Consider the following 18425-nt stretch of genomic DNA (forward strand, 5'->3'; position numbering starts at 1 on the left):
TTCATTAGGCAGTTTTTTTTCAAAACACGTTTTCTAACTTTTGGTTACTATGGGCTGTAGTTCGCTCTTTACTAGGTTGCAACTACCGCTGCAACCCTGACACTTTCCCGGGACATGCTTTAAAAAATGAGCCTAGAAAATGACTAAAAAAAAACAACAGCGGATACCGATGCCGATATTCCCGATACGATACATGTGATACCAATGCGCTCGATACAAATACGTGTAATGTCAATACGATCAATACCATATAAAGACCATCTCCAGGGGCTATGGAGGGCCATTTCATTACCAAAGCGATAGACGTTTGAAATTTAAACTGTGTTAAACAAAATGGCTACCTCAAAATGTTCATAGAACTAGTTTGGGAGAGGGGGCCTGTAGGGAGGGAGGGCTATTTGCCCTCCAATCTTTTTGGTAACTTAATTGGTCACTTTTAATTCCCTTTCGAATGAGCTATTACACACTTCTCTACGATGCTCTGGCCACCATTTAGCCCTGCTAGAAAAAAAGGGAGACAGATCAGTGCTAAACATGCAAAAAAACATTTTATTCATTGTTCAAGGTGGGGGACTGTAATTATTCTACACAAGGTTTTGAACCATGCTGATTCCATATGTGCACTTTTCATTTCGATTTGACATCTTTCAGGCTCTTTTTCGAAATCACCATAAGTTTCTTTTCACAATAAACTTTTACTTCTATGATCAACCGAAACAATAGTTACCATTCCTGATTCAATGTCATATGGCGATTTTTTCTCATTAGACAGTTTTTAAAAAAATATTTTTTCTACCTTTGATTACTATGGGCTGTAGTTCGCTCTTTACTAGGTTGCAGCCGCCGCTGCAACCATGATTTGTTACTTATGAATAAAAAATTATTTATTCTTAATACATTTTTAATTACTAGTGATAGTAAGTAATTACTCATAATTACTAATATTTATAATAGTACTTAATGATTAAGTACTTATAATAATTATAAGTAGCAATTTAAAATAATTTCAAGAATTGTTTAAGATATCCTTTATTTTTTCACATGGTATTTACTATTGATCGCAGTTTATGTTGTTAAATTAAATTTTTACGAATTTTATCATTTCTAGATTATTCTTTAATTATGTCCTATTTTCCAGTTGGAAGTACCGAAGAAGAAGCTGATAACTCCTATCAAAAAATAAATGCACATTTAAGCTTGCGATCATTTTTGCTAATATTAACAAGATCTCCTATTAGTATTCATTGCTGCCTCATTATTAGTAAGGTGATACTCTGCTACTTAGTTGATTGATATGGTAATATTTATGTGTTATTTTCAAAAATAGACGAAATTAAATTTTATTTTCATTGTCTATCAAAAGAAAAATGTTGCTATATTAAAATCCTAAAACTTTTTAAATTCTTTTCGTAGTCTTTTCAATAAATTAGTTATTAGTTTAGGATGGGTTTAAAAACTACATTAAAAGGAATTTCTATGTCTGATGTAGCCTATTTCCTAATAAGAGTTAACCAGCCTGTATTGCCAAACCATAATTTTTCTAAGGAATCTATTTAAGCGGATGTCTTTTGGAGTCTAAAATTCTTGTAGGATATTTTTCGTAAAGAATTTTGGTAATTTACAACTGTATTCTAGTACTAATAAAAATTATAGAATATTAGTAAGATATTTTAACGCGATGTTTTTGAGTACTCTTTTTTTTTCTTTTTTTTTTAAATAATAACTTTAGTAACTTGTCCAACATTTAAAATAAATTGATTAAAAAAAAGCATAGTTGAAGCTTCATTGAATATTTGCTTTATGCAAATGAGCAGAATCTTTAAATTAGTCTCATAATAGAAAAAAACAGACTAGTTAAGAGTTTCAGCATCTTCAAAATTATTAATATTATAATATAAATCTACAAAATTACTAATATTATAATTATTAATCTACTTATATACGAAACGTTTGAAGCCAGGGAGGCATACGCAGCCCGGATCTTTCTAGCATAACTTTTCATTGCCAGGTTTACAGTTTCTTTCTGATTTGCTCCAATAAGCATGCCCATGTAAGTAAGGCTGCTAGCAAAAGGACCTTCAGAGAAGGATAAACTTATTGAATTTATATTCCCTTTATAATTGAATCGTGGAACAACTGTTTTATCAGTATTAAAGCTCAAACCAAAAAAATTATAAAGGCGCAAATTATTAAAGCATAAACCAATGTGTTTGTACTCTTTTTGGAGAAGCTCAAACAAAACTCTTAAAAAAAAAACAAGAGAAATAACATAAGAATACCAAAATAAAAAGAAGTAACAAAATAATAATATAAGTTGTTATACTACTACTACTACTACTAACAACTCACCGCAGCACCAAGCTGCCTTAGGCCAACACATCTACGCACGCTCCTCCTCTATCCCAATCTATTCAAAGCCTCCCTTTTTACACCTGCCCACAAAGTTTCCATTTCCTTTAAATCTTTCTTTATGACATCCTCCCACCCCAGACGGGGACAACTTGCTTTCCGTTTAGCCCTAGATGGTTGACCAAAAAGAACAATATTTGGCAATCTGTCATCCTTCATCCGCACAACATGCCCTAGCCACCACAACCTTTCTTTCAGTATAGCCCTAGATAGCGGTATGGAACCACATTTTCGTATAACCTATTGTTTGAAATACGGTCAGTCAGCCGGGTACCCAGAACAATCCTTAAGCAATTTATCTGGAAAATATCTAGCAAATCTTCATCCGCTTTTCGGAGTGTCCATGCTTCAGAGCCATATTTGACCACTGTCATCACTGTAGCTTCTAATAAGTTGTTATAATAAGAACAAAAAAAATAATACGTTAGCCATTTTGTTATAATTGCAAATGGTGATCGTCCCGTTAATCTTGATTGGAAGAGGGGGCTTGCAGATCATTTAGTATTTCTGGTAAGGGCTTGCAGATCATTTAGGCTTTGTTTCAGTTATATATTTAGCATTTATTTTAATGTTTCATTCATTTTTTTTTGTTTTTTTTGTTCATTGTAATGTATTATTTCTATTTTGACTCGATTTCTTAATTTCTATTCCTTTTTGTTTTGATTTGTACATTTATAAGAATTTTTTGTTTTAAGTTAGACTTGAAACAAATTCTCTACCCCACCCCCTTTAATGTACAATATTTGTCCCTACAATCCAATTCTGAAATTAAGTCCTTAAAAAGGATAGTTTTAGTGCAATTTTTCGCGATTTTTAGAGGATGTTGAGGGGTGAATTTCACTGAGGGGTGCTGAGGGGTGTTGAACTACAGTGTTTTGCCATATAACGGCTAAGTGGTATTAAATTAAAACAGTCAAGACATGGTGAGTGGGAAGATGAACTAAATCAGAATACACAATGGACTCATTCAAGGTTGTCAAAAGAGTGTATTTGTGACATATCTGAAAAGGCTAAAGAAATTGAGATGAAACTTTCAGGGCTTATTGAGGGGATTGGTTGATTAATATTGGTCTATAATAAGGTATGGAACATAATGGGGTCGGAATCCCTTCAGCCCTCTAGAATCCCAAAGATAATGAAGATTTTCAACCCATTTATTTGAATACTATTTCTCGTGTTCTTCCATCAAAAGTACTATGTTACAACTATTCGTAAATTTTGCTTCAAAAATTTGAGTAAGAGACAAAAAGTAAACCAAAATCTTAATTCTTGTGGAAAAAAGGCAAAAATATTTAAAAACATTCTTTTCTTAACTAATGAAAAATACTAAGTCAATTTAAAACAAAAAGAAACTAATTTAAAAATTTTCTTCCACAAATAAACTTTTCCAAAGAAAAGCCAAGAGCTTAATTAACTAAACACGGAACAGAAATAAAATCAAATAATACCTCAACCATATATTTAAATAGTATTTCGTATATTCAATAATATTTCCAAAACTATATTTAATGGTTATTACATAGGTAGCGCTATTGCGCTGCCTGAGTAACGATTGCTGCGGGTACAACGCATTTGGTTGCCCCTTCATCAACACCTCACTCTTATTTTATTTTTTAGTTGTTTTTTATTATTTTCTCAGTTTTATTTTATAATATTTTATATTTTTTTTTATATTTCATAGTTTTTTCTATTGCTTTTAAAAATGTTTCTCATGGTTCTAATTAAATTACCTTTGTGTTCCAGGAGTCTCACTTACAGAATTGGGACAATATTGAAACTTTAGCGTAAAGAGCGAGGTGTTGAGGATGGGGTAACCCCCCTCGTATACGAAATAGTTCCTTTTTATTTTAAGTTTTAATGTTGCTCCTAACTTTCAGTTGAAAAAAATTGTTTTCTTATTCAATTTGTTTTCGTTTGCCAGATAATGCCTGGAAATATGGCTCCACGTCCATGGGAAAATTGCCCCGTTCCGCGGAAATAATCTCTAGACAATTCAATCCCGGTGAAAAGTTATCTCAGACAAATACCCTTAACATCTCCACTCGTAAAATTGAGTCGGCAAAGAAAAGCAAGACATATAAAAACAATTTCATATAGGAATGTTGGCAAAGTCTACTAGTTAAAATTTTCCGTGGAAACTTCCCTGCCCATGGAAAATTCTCCTCTTGCAAATCCCCCCCTACGCAAATTATGTATACATAATTTGCAATAACAAATACTATACGTAAACAATGGGCAAATTTTATAACTGAAAGACTTTTCCCTAGGGGCATTAAGGGGTCAAGATATCTCCGAAAGGATGGTTGTTTGGCCTTCCAACAATGCTAAACAAAATAGCTATCTTAAAATTTTGATCAGACAATTTCGAGAACAAAGAGACGTTGCAAGGGGCCAAGTTGCCCTCCGATTTTTTTGTCACTTAAAAGGGCACTATAACTTTTGGTTTTCTTTTGAATGAGCCTTCTCCTGAAATTCTAAGACTTTTTGGTCGATACGATCAACCCCGAAAAAAAATCACGCATCCGTGATCTTTCTTCTGGAAAAAAATTTAAAATTCCACATTTTGGAAGATAGGGGCTTGAAGCTTCTACATGAGGGTTCTCTGATGCTTTGAATCTGATGATGTTGTTTTCATTAAGATTCTTTGGTTTTAAGGGATGTATTTCAGGCTGGTAGACTTTGATAGGTAGCACTAAAGTTAATAAAACCTATATATTTGGAATCAGCATAATAAGCCAATTCTTCTGACCTATAATTATCAAAATTTCGTTTTTGGAGTTTCGGTTACAATTGAGCCGCGTCGCTCCTTACTTACAGTTCGTTACCACGAACTGTTTGATGCCTCCGAGCCACAGTATTTATATGATGGGTCAGATCAGGTGTCTCTTTGAAGAAGTCAGGTTACTAAAATATGTTATTATTTGTCTGATGTTTTATCTTAGCCCTGACCCACGTCACTTTTCCAGATGGAAATTTTTTTAAGAAATCGGCACTATTTAAGTGAATTTTTAAAGCTTAACTTTACAATTAAAGATTCCAAGTGTGGTACGGAAAGAGAAAACACTGAAAAGCTAACAAGAGTTCGATTTGAGGACAGAAAAAGAGTATCATGGCAATTAAAATACACTTCTTAGTTCCCTTTTTGGTAAATAATACCCTAAATACGAAGAAAGTAGACTTGTTAGTTGACTCAGTTCGGTTAAATCGAACGCAACTTTGCTGAGATCCACTTTAAAAATCAGACTGAAACCGCTCGTTTGGAAATAACTTTATATTTTTATTTTTTTTCAACACATGATCCAGCGTAAATAAAATAAAAAGTATTTTCTTTATGTTTTTTATGTAATGATGAGTTGTTTCATACGACATCTATGACCCGAGTGCCTGAGACCACCGCTTAACATGGATACCGCTTGTAAATTAGTGTGTTTCTCCACTGGTTTTTGCACCTTGTTTTCCGTCATCCACCAAGTCAGTCGGCACCTTAAACATAGCTTATCCGATCTGAGGTTGAGAATCCTTGCATTATTTTCTTTTAGAGAAATTATTAACTGATTCATTTTCTTCTTCAATGGAACTGATTGAAGGGTAAAGACTCTACTTCCCACAAACATTTTTGTTCTTCTTATTCACAGTGAGGTCAACCCTAGGAGTGTATCAATTAACACACGAAAGACAAGGCCCGATTAAATGATTTTGTCAACGACATTGAAAGTGAGGTATGGCTAATAGATGCTGTAGAAACATTAGCAGTAAAAATGCTCTCTTTATCCTTGAGGAAGAAAAACAGTTGTTCAGAATGAGAATATCGAAACAAGTTTACCTGATTTTTTTTTCAATATGGAAGTTTAAAATTAAACCTGCTATTGTATATAATAAGTTTAAAATATTTAGAATTGTTTAATAGTTTTGAATTAAGTAATAACTTTTTTATGCATATGATTCCTCTTGGAGAGGCCAACAACTAAATTAGTTCCAATATATGATGGGGACTGCTCCCTCCTCAACCCTGTGCTGTTTGTGCTATATTTCTATAGTTCTTTTTAGAATTCTTCTAATTCAAGTTCTTTGGTCCTTGTCACTAATGTAGCCCTGATAATACATTTTTCATTGTTTTCTTCATCGTTTGATTTAGTGTATATGAGGCGCTTTAATCTAGACTGTCTACACTCAATGAAATTTAGTTTTTCATTAAGTGACCACAATGGGATTATAGACAAAGTATTAAATGAAATGACGTGAAATGTGAATATAATTAAAAAAGGAATATAATAGTCAGATCATAGGCAGCGCAACAGCGCTGCCTAGGTAAAGAACGATGTTGGCACAATGTTGGCAATATTTTTTTTTTCCATACCCGGGCACTTAGCATCAAAGGAGTTGTCATAGAAACTTCGAAAAGGGCTCATTCGATTAGAAATTGGAGTGGCTAGTGCCCTTTGTAATAGTCGAAAGTGATTGGAAGGAAACTAGCCCCACCCCCCACGGCCATCCAATCAAAATTTTGAGATAGCCATTTTGTTCAGTGTAGCTGATTTCCAGGTAGAAAATATGTTTTTGAGGAGGAAACTCCCCAAAACCCTCGGGGCAAGGGTTTTGCATTATGCCCTGAGGGCATATAAGAAGGATGTTGGCAGAATTTATTATTTATTTTTTTTCTTTAGAGCAGGGCACTTTGTATCGAATATGTTGTCGTAGAAACTTCGAAAAGGGTTCATTCAATTGGAAATTGGAGTGGCTTGTTCCCTTTTTAATAGTCGAAAGTGATTGGAAAGCAACTAAAACCCCTTCCACACCCCCTATTCCCGAAACATATCCAATAAAAATTTTGAGATAGCCATTTTGTTCAGCGTAGTTGATTTCCAGATACAAATTATGTTTTTGAGGAGGACACTCCCCCGCAGCCCTCAGGGCAAGGGTTGTAAGTTATGCCCTGGGGGCAAATAACGTTTTTATAGAACGCGTTGTCATAGAAACTTCAAAAAAGCTCATTCGATTGGAAATTGAAATGGCTAGTGCCCTTTTTAATAGTCAAAAATAATTGGAAGACAACTAACACCCCTTTCACGCCCACCATTCCCCGAAACACATCCAATCAAAATTTTGAGATAGCCATTTTGTTCCACGAAGTTTAAAATTCAGGAAATTATACCTTTGAGCAGGACACTCCCCCCCCCACAGTCTTCAGGGCAAGGGTCATAAGGTATGCCCTGGGGGCATGTAAGTTTTTATTTAAATCTTTATCGTTAAAACTTGAAATAGGGTTCAATCGAATGGAAATTCAAACGTCTAGTGTCCTTTTTAATAGCCAAAAAGTGATGTGAAGGCAACTAACCCCCTGCTCACCCCCCCCTTTTCCCCAAACACATCCAATCAGTATTTTTTGATAGCCATTTTGTTCAGGGTCGTGGATTACCAAATAGAAATTATGTTTTTGAGGAGGACACTTCCCCACAGCTCTCAGGGCAAGGGTTGTAACTTATGCCCTGGGTGCATGTAAGGTTCTTATAGAACGCGTTGTCGTAGAAACTTCAAAAAGGGCTCACTTGATTGGAAATTGAAATGGCTATTGGCCTTTTTAATAGTCGAAAGTGATTGGAAGACAACTAACACTCCTTCCACGCCCAACATTTCCCCAAACATATCCAATAAGAATTTTGAGATAGCCATTTTGTTCCACGCAGTTTAAAGTTCAGGAAATTATACCTTTGGGCAGGGCAATCTCCCCACAGTCTTCAGGGCATGGGTTAAAGTTATGCCCTGGGGGCATATAAGGTTTTTATTGAAATCTTTGTCGTAGAAACTTCAAAATGGCTCATTCGATTGGAAATTGTCCTATTTAATAGTTGAAAGTGATTTGATGCCAACTAACCCCCCTCTCACGCCTACCTTTTCCCCAAAAACATCCGATCAAAATTTTTAGATAGCCATTTTATTCAACCTAGTTGAAAGTTTGGGAAATTAGGTCTTTAAGGATTACAACTCATCCCCCCACAACCCTCAGGGCAAGGGTTGTAAGTTATGCCCTTGGATCATGTGAGGTTTTTATAGAAAGCAATGTTGTATAGGGGTTTTGAGCACAATTTATGTTAATTTCTGCTCGTTTGAGTTTGACTCGGTTATTTGTTGTAATTTCTGTTCGTTTTGGGTCTTATTTATTTATTGATGCTGATTTGCGGTAGTTTCACGCTTTGTGGATTATTTGATTTTATTTTTGCTTATTTTTGTTTAATGGAGTTCTTTACTTTTTGCATTGAAAAACTTATTTTGTGGAAAAAGTTTTTTTTTTAACTGATTAATAGAAACATTGTGCGTGTGGTCAAGTAATAATTTGATTGTTTTGGTGTTTTCTTTTAATATATATTCTAGAGCTAGTACCTGCATAGTCTAACAATATCCCTGGGAATCAAGGGGGCTAAGAGTAATCTCTACTTCCTCACTCTTTTACATATTTATCTGAAGGCTCAAGGAAAATTAAGAGATTTGGACATAAAAACAAACTTTTTTACATTCAAGCTCATTTCTCCTACTTACCCAAGGATCTGATGTCTGGAGCCCATCTAATGCTTAGGTTTTTCTTCATTTTGGCATCCCAAGATTTAGTTTGACCTCCATGGTCACTGGGAAGGTGTCACCACCTTTTCTTCCACTGGGATGGGGACAGGTCTCACATCCATATAGCAAAATGAAACAAATAGCCTACAGGCCATATAGATCTTAAGCTTGGTCTTTGGACTTATGTATCTTCAGGTCCAAAATGGCTTCTGTAGTTGGCCAAAAGCCCTTCATGCCTTATTAATTATAGCCTTGATATTCTTTTGGGTGCAACCCTCGGTATCAAGGGTTGCTTCAAAACCCTTCATTTTGATATGCTATGTGTAAAGTGTCTATTGCTTTGACAGTTCATTCAGCTAGAAGTGATCCACCATGTTTGTATTCAATATTATTTTTTTTCACAGCTGCTTGGCTTGATTCCATTCTTATTCTATGGGGTGTTTGAAGATCCAATCAATTATGTATTTGAAGAGGATCTGTGAAACTTCTAAATTATTATACCTAAATTTATTAGATCTCTAACCGATCAACTTAGTTAAAAGAAGCTTAACATTATTTTTGATAATCTGCAAAGACTGTGCACATCTTTAGGGACAAATGTGCCATTGCGTGGCATCACTGCCTCTGAAAGCAGAAAGTTTCAGACAGTCTTTATTTAAAATAAAGACTTTGTACGTCTTTAGGGACAAATTTGTCATTTCTGGGCATCACTACATCTGAAACCAGAAAGCTCAGAATATAGTTTTCAATAATTTTAAGTGAAATGGATCTCTTATAATTTTTAATTCCATAACTTTTTGGTACCCTTTGGACTAAAATTATTGTTGTGCACCATAAAATGGCAAAAAAAAATCCAGCCATCCTATTTGCTAATTAAGAAGTGTGTTAGTACTTGTGCTTTCTGTTTGAAAGAACATTTTTGTCCAAAGGGTATCAAAATGGTCCTTGGACCATTGATTTTTCATATTTACACCTGGATGAAAAAAAACAAATTAACATATAGGCTATCCATGATTTTTCTTCTCACAAAAATGCAAAATTCCAATTGGTTGCAGATAGGGGCTTGAATACTGTTCAACGGTTTTTTTTTTTAAATGATTAGCTTGATGGTATACTTTTAATCAAGATCACCCACTTTTATGCAGGTGGTTTTCCCTTTTTACTCATAAGTGTTGATGTGTAACTTTGGGCTTAGCATATTTTACATATTTAAAATCACCATAAAAAGTCAATCCTTTTGATCTGTATATTATTGTCAAAACTACTTTTTTCGGAGTTTTGTTTACTTTTAGCCCAAGTTGTTCCTTACATTTTGTTTGTTACCACACACTGTTTGGTCTTTGAAATAAGATACTCAGTTAGCAAAAGAATTTGAAGTTAAAACTAAACATTCTGTGTCTACCAATAAAAAAAAAAAAAAAAAAAAAAAACTATTGGATTATGGATGTTTTAACCTAGTTATGAATCTTATATAAGGTATTTTGCAAAAGTTGTAACCAGACTTCCTATAAATTGTTTATGACTTCGTGTCATCCTGTTAGTGCATACTCTTTCAAGGCCAGGGTATAAAAACTAGAGCATTTCGACAGTACCCAACCTCAGACAATTATTTCGTTTAAGACCTATATTTTCTAAAAAAAAGAACTGTGTTCTCATAATATTGAACTTGATTTAGTTAATTTCAGATATGTAGAATTGGCTAACTACATTTTTGTAAAGCCTTATGGCATCATTCTTGTCTATTCTTCGAAAGCACATGCTTTAATATAAAATTTTTACTTTATGATATGAAGAAAATTTTGTGTTGTACTGATTTTCTGGGTAGTTTGAACTTTTTTTGACACTTTTTCTTCTATATTCTTGTTTTTTAAAAATATCATTGTTATATGTTTTGCGAATAGTCAACTACCAGAATCATCATTCCAAATCTTCTCCCTGTTCACAATGGAGTACCCCAATGTACTCTCTAAAGTGTCCATCTTTTTTCAGTTATGACTGACAGTCTTACTAAGGAATATCACAACAGATAGAAATTTCCAGATGACCTTACAGTCATTGAAACCTGCTGTAGAAATTTAATAAGTAACTCTATGAGTATCTTCAACGTAACATCAGCCTATGATGGCTTTGAGTTAGGCATGAGATTAAACACTTTTAAATCCACGATTATGTTAGTTTGTTCAGTTTAGAGCCTCGATGATGTTCTAAATTTTAAAACAGGGGGTTTTGGTCATCTTGGAAGGTATATGAAATAGGCAAATGAATTTTTCAGCTTAGAGCCTCAATGATTTCTGCAGAATGCCTTTGAAGCCTATATCTCCTCCACTCCCAACTTTCCTAAAATGATTGTGTTATATAAATAAAATCTTTTGAAATAGACCCAAAGCTCTAATGAGGACCCAGGAAAGTGTTCAGATCCTTATATCTGAATGATGTTTTGTAAAAGAGGAAAAAAGACTAAAAAAAAACTCTTTGTCAAAAAATTAAATATTCTTTGTCAGAGCTTAGGTTGGTGTAGACCTGTCTTCTATGCTATCGTCTAAGACCTAGAAATAATGAAACGGAAAAGAGAGTACGTTAACGAAATTTTAATGGGGGTATGTTTGTGCCCAGAACCCTTAGCATCTGAAAGTTTCGTTTAGCATAATAAAATGTTTCCAAGCTATTCCTTAGTGATGGAAATTCAAGTTGTTCATTGTGGACTGCAATGCCTACATCAAAATCTCTAGGCTATTATCATCCTCAGGGCTATTGAATTTTCATTTCTTTGACTCAACTACTTTCCATTGTAGCAGATATTCGCTCCTTGACATGACCCCTTCCCATCAATGCATAATAAGTGTCTGTTATAGTGTGTGATGTGTACGTTTATATTTTAATATCTGCTTGTTTTAAGAGTGACTCATTATGTGCCTTCATTTTCGCTTGTTTTAGGTTTTTATGTAACACTTTGCTTAGATTTGAATAATTCTTTTTCGGAAAATGGGTTTTAAATTAATAAAATATAAATGACGGGTTTTCCAATAAATGATAATGATAATAATAAAATATAAAAAAAGGTAAATTTAAGCATTAGCTTTTGAATGACCTCTTCTCCGGCTCTATGATTTGGATCAGATGATTCTAGATAAGGGGCTTTTAGCTGTCTTGGAAAGTAGATAAGATAAGTAAGTGAAATTTCCAGGAATAAATTCAGAGCCTCATTGATGCCCGCATAAGGTTTTTTGAAGATTATATTTCCACATCTTTCCGCTTCAATGGGCGTAAATTTTAATAAACACGACTCTGACTACTTGCGATTGTGACTGCTATTGCTCCGATCTCGACTGCTACTACCACTTCTACTTCTACTACTACTACTACTACTATTCCTACTACTAGTGAACTGAATCAAGACAATTCATCTCATTTGTCAAAAGGGCTTATCTGCAATATCTCAGGAATGACTAATGCTATTTAGTTGAAAGTTTTAGGGAGTGTTGAGGGGGGATGTTCAACAAAATCAGAAGACACTAAACCTTTTGGGCTTATGCTTAAAGCAAGAGGCTAGAGCTTAAAGTTCAGATGAAATATACAAAATTATTACTAATCATTTGGACCCACATTGGAATTCATTAATGCTGTAAAAAGGAGAAAGAGGATGATGATTGCTCTTAAATCACTTTTGCCTCTTAGAAAGTTACCTACGGTTATTAAGGGAAGCTAATTTTGAGCTTATTTCCAGGGCGTTTTTCCTGAATTTACAATACACACCAAACTTTGTGCTCGGTTATATAGTAATATAAAGGCATGATTTTACGAGATGCACATTAATGTGCCCAAGATCAATTGCTTGATTAAATTGGCCCTAGCCTAATATATCCCTATCCTAACCTAATTTAATCAATTTGGCCCTACCCCAGTTCAATTAATTTAGGGTCTAAGGCCCTAAATTGATGCAGTTTGTATATATTGAATATCCTATAGATGGAATAGACTGCCAATTTATCAGAAGATATTGTTGCGTTTATGCCTTATTAAGTCCCATTAAGGCTTTTCTGTCTATTTTTTCTTGCCATAAGAATACGCCTTGTGTGTTTCATGGTGGTGGGACAAGATTAATTTTCTTAGAATCATCCATTTGACCATTTATGGCCAAGTCAAGACCCTCATCTAAATCAACGGATGGACAAATGGAATTTAAAACTTAGAATTTTTTCTTACTTCCTCTCTGCTCAAAGAAAACTCCTTTGAAAGCTAATTAGGTTAATATAATTTATTATTCCTAACTAAAATAATTGACTGTGGAGCCATCGAATAAAAACACTATATGTTTTAAATCCATTTAGAAGCACCTTTTACTGATAATTTTTTTGTTATGTTATACAGAAGTAAACCAAAGCAAAAGTAGTAAAGTAATAAGTAAAATGGAAGTAAGACAAGTAAAACCAAAGTGGTAAGTAGTAAAGCCAAATCAAATTTTGTAATAAAATCGATTTGGCTTACGATTTATTTCCCGTTAATTGCTTTCTCCCAATTCTTTCCTTGCAAAATCATCTAGTCTGACATTGCTATAAATTGACCTCAATAAAGTAAGTGTAGGTTAAAATCTTAAAATTTATTCGAGCTCAGATCAAGTATATTAGGCATAAATTAGAATGATGTTCATAATGATGCTTCGACTGAAAAAATATTAATTGAAAATTTATTTCAGAATTCATTTCTAGAGCTTGAAGATGCAATAGGTGAAGCAGTATTAATTGATTCATAGGATGAAGGTGATTTGGAGAAGAAAGTTTAAAAAAAGTATTATTTTTTTCCATTCCATTTTTTTCTGCATTGGGATTTTTAATCTGCATACTTATCTCTGCTCATCCAGCCCGTATTTTAGGAGTTTCATAGTTATCTAAATATATTATAAATACCTTTGTTTCTTTAAGCATGGCTTTTTTTTACTGGAGACATAAGCATTAAACTGTAATTTTAATATGTCTATTTTAAATAAGTAAGGGGGGCCTTAATTGTGATGGTGTTGGGGTGAACGGTCTCAGAGGTTAGAAGGGTCTCAGATTCAAAGAAATATTATTAATATCAGTAATAATAATTTTTTTTAGAACAAATTTGGATTTTGTATGATCTAACCTTTAAATAAACTTGAATCGAAAGGGCCTACACTAAAATCCTGGGTACAGTGCTGGTCAGTACAACCATGGTGACGAGGGTTGGGTGGGGTAGGTACGGCTGGGTCTTCGAGCAAGACTAAAAAGTTTCTTTCAAAAGACTACTGGTTCAAACAATGAATTTTGGGAGCTAATATAACACTTTCTGGACTCTCCAAAGCTCCTTCCATATCTGGGAAATAATTATGTCTAATAATTTTTAGATATAAGACTTTTAAGGGCCAACGAGTTAACAAAAACGTTTTGGCTCTATACTGGTAGCCATCCTTTTCAAAGACAAAGAAAATTTCTGGATAATTGTTTTTGCTTTTTATTGTATTATTTTTAATTACTTTTCTTCTGCAGTTGCAATTTGAAAATTGAAAGATGAATGTAAGATGTAAGTTGCTCATTTCTTATAGGATTAATTAAAAAAACTTTTTCCACAAAATAAGTTTTTCAAAAAAAGTCAAGAACTCCATTTAACCATAAATGATCTGATATAGATTTAAATTATCTACCAAGAATACAACTATTACAAATCAGTATCAATAAATAAATGAAACTTAAAACAAACTGAAAATAAAATAAATAACAGAGTCAAACTCAAAACAAGCAGAAATAAATATGAGTAGGGTTCTAAATCCCTATGCTTTCTAAAAGCCAGAATATAACTTGTACTTTACTGAAAAAAATTCAAATGAATTTACTGAAAAAAATGTTGATTTATTAAAGTTATAAAAATGAAAACATTTAAAATAATTTTTTATGCTTATGATATACCCAGAAAAGTAAATGTTTTAACTTTTGTAAAAAAAAAAAAAAAAAAAGTTTTTTTATTGCCTATATGAAAAACCATTTAGTTTTTTCGTTTCAAAACACTGGAGACTCAATACTCGTATTTGAGGATTGGACCCGATCCCCCCCCCCCCAATTATATTTTGTAGATGGGTTTAATTGATATTATGTGCATTTTTTCGATAGAAATCGAATTTGTTCCGAAATAATTGTTACAACATAAATACAGAATAATATAGAAATGTCAGGTTTTTCCGAGGAGCATTAGGCTAGACAAAACAGTCTTATAGCATCATAATTAAGAGAATTAAACAGCGAAAAAAATGAAGCAGCAACTTTATTATGATACATAGTTACCTTTTGCTTGGACTTCCAGAGACACCAAGGGCATCAAGGAGAGCGTAGCTAGGGCATCAAGGAGAGCTTAGCATGTAGAGGCGTAACTAGGGTTTTGAGCACCCAGGTACAATGTTTGTTGTCCCCACAATCACTGTAATAATATAAGCAGATCAATATATTGACGAGAAAACCGCCCCCTCAAATAATATTTAATGCGCAAACCCCCAAAATTTTTGTCCGACTCGTACAAAAGTAAAAAAATAAATATACATAAACAAGTTTTTATTTCGTTTTGTATTATTTTCGTACAGTTCTTACGAATAAGGGCGCAAAATGTTTTGTTTTCTGTTATTTTAAAACAAAATGATAAGGTATTATTAATATTAGGCATTTTAAATGCACTCTGCGTCATCATTGTGTGTACATACATCTGTTGCACAAATGGGGGGGGGACTTATATTCTGACAGAAGTAGCTGCTCATAGCCAATCTTATGTGGACTGTCTTTTGGTTTTTGCAGGTGTTCGCTGGTTTCAAACATAATAGGAAAGATATAGCTGAGCGAACTTGAGACTTTTCAGTTCAGTTCTTTAGAAACATTTTGAATGTCATCAGTTGATGCTCCAAGGGGAGTACGCCAAATAATGTTAAAATATGAGTTTGATTTCAGTTTTGCATATGCACCTTGGTTAGAGTTTGCTATAAATTCCACAAATGTAATTGCGTCAGCTTTGTTAAGTATCACAGCACGCCATTCATCCTTTCCAGGTTTTAGGATGACAATTCTTGAAAGTAGAACTGCTAGCTACAGGGTCCAGAACATCTTTACTGGCATTTGGGTTTTCAAGATGTTTGGGAGCATTTTTAACGACAACAGTAAATGTAGGCTTTTCAGGTACTGGTATAGGTACAGAATTCTGAGGTACACTCTTAACTCCCTGAAAATTACTTGTAAAACTCGTTTAACCTACGGTAAAGGGTCGCAGTAGTTTCCTCCGAAACCACAGCCACTTTACCTGGTTCGAATATGACAAATCTGGGGAGAGACGCTTTTTTCTTATCATAAGTATCAAATACCAGTATAATATCCTGGATGTTTTCATTCAGTTTATGTCGATCATTTGGTTGCGTTGACATAGCGAGAGCCCACAAAACTTTCTTTGGCTCAATAATTTCTTCCGCATTATAGAAATCGCATGCAATATTTTCAATCGAGTCTATCGCACAACGCACTTTGCTTGCTCACGGAATAAAGTTCGATGGAGAATTACCAAGGGAGTCTGACTAACAAGGGAAGTGTCATTTCCTTCTCACCTGATTCCCACAGTTTAAGGGAAAACTCTCCCAGTAGTTGCAAGCAGATGATTTTGTAGACCTTTAGACGCCGGAAGTGAAGTGTCTGTTGCCCCCTACTGACGGTGGCAACCCTGTAACTAACTTACTATTGTCACTAAACAAATGTTAATCGTATGCTCATGAGAGAGAATGTTATCTTAACTTACTATGCGAGTAAGCAAAGTGGGTATTTTCTCATCCTAATAACTGAGTGATTGTTTGATAAGATTAAATGAGTGGGATATGAAAAATGTCGATACTCATGTCAGTGTAATTAAAATGGGAACAGCGGATTTTTCCACGGGGAAAAAAAATTACTCAAAAAATGTGAAACTTCCTCATTATTCAAAAGCGTAACATAATTGTCACATAAATTTAGGACCGTAACGTAAAACGTACCGTTTTATTTAAAACGTACTAAAATTGTTACGAACGTAACCTCGGTGGCAACCCTGCCCGCTAGCGGCAAAGAAAAAAAAAAAAAAAAAAAAAAAAAAAAAAAAGGAAAAGGACACATCAATGCTTCCTATGCGAAAAAAGCATCGTCTTACTACATCGTCTTATTTTCCGTCTTACTCTAGATGGGGGACTATAACTCATTGTTGGGCTTTTTGGCTAAGGTGATTCTAATGATGCAGTTTTTATTTAGACCCAATGCAATTTCACAAAATAATGCTATTTTTCAAAATGTCAATAAATTTTTCACAATAAACGTTTACCATTAATGTTAACGGAAATGACAGTTCCATTGCTTAATCAACTTCAAAAGGCGGTTCTTCCTCACTTGACAGTTTTCTTTTCAAAACACGTTTTTAAATTTTCGGTTGCTATGGGCTAGAGTCTGTTCTTTACTTTGTTGCATCCGATGCTGCAATCGCAACAAAAAAGTTTAGTGCAAACCGTGCCACTGCGAAATGGCGTTTTCTGGCATTATGTGCCAAAAAACAAATGTTTTTGCCCAAAGAGTCAAAATGGCTGGGAATCCAAATTTTAAGATATCAACTCGATTTGTCATGGTCTTAGGTCTATTTGTCAAGGTCTATTTGTCAAGGGTCTAAAACCCTTGGCCGGATATTTTGAGCCCTCCATCTGGAAAAGGGGAGGAAACTCTTTTTTTGCAGGGTTAGCATGTATCTCATATATTTATTTCTAATTATTTTTTTTTTCTGCCAAGACTAACAGGTTACCGTAAAATCGCAGAGAGATTAGTAATGGCCCATTTAAGAGCTACTGCCTCCCTACCTGCCTAGGTGTTATATGGCATCTTTTGGAGTGGAAAGATTTGGAAGGATAATATAGGCACCATTTTAAAATCCATGGTCGATAATCCTTTACCGGAGGTTCGCAAGTTTACAATGGCCCTAAATTATGTCAATTACCCTTTGTTCAGAGATAGGTTTTAGCAGAAAACGCAGTTGTTTATGATTTTGTTTTCGCAGGGTTATACTCTCAAAACAACACACATACATGAGCGTAATGGACTGGCCTCTCCCAGGCCATTCAGCGTGGCCCCAGGTGGCGATAGGGGAACGCTCTAGAGATATGTAGGGTACCTTTATAGGAGGCACGGACCAAGGGGGACCTTGTCCCTGGGGGTCCATAATAGAAACTGGGGCACCCTCGCCCGGGGTCATAAATACAGGCGGAGGAGGAAGAAGGCCCCTCAAATGTACACTCAAAAGGGCCCACTGGTTTGTCCACAAGTCCCATGAGTTGCAAACCTTCTCCCAGTAATGGGTTAAATTGCAGGATGATGCAGAACATCATCGCGGGAGGATCCTCTATAGGAGGACAACTGTGGCAGGGCGTAAGATCCATATCTATTTACAACGGCCTCTGAAAAGGGCTGCCT

The 18425-nt window shown here is 34.5% G+C and overlaps 1 pseudogene; it reads right to left on the reverse strand.

Annotated features, from left to right (window-relative positions):
- The window catches only part of LOC148938368 (uncharacterized), a 131537-nt pseudogene that overhangs the window by 103405 nt on the left and 9707 nt on the right, over window positions 1-18425 (reverse strand).

The sequence above is a fragment of the Artemia sp. Qi Xiang Cuo genome, unplaced genomic scaffold (genome assembly GCF_049724085.1).
Source record: "Artemia sp. Qi Xiang Cuo unplaced genomic scaffold, ASM4972408v1 HiC_scaffold_2954, whole genome shotgun sequence".
In the NCBI taxonomy this organism is placed as follows: domain Eukaryota; kingdom Metazoa; phylum Arthropoda; class Branchiopoda; order Anostraca; family Artemiidae; genus Artemia; species Artemia sp. Qi Xiang Cuo.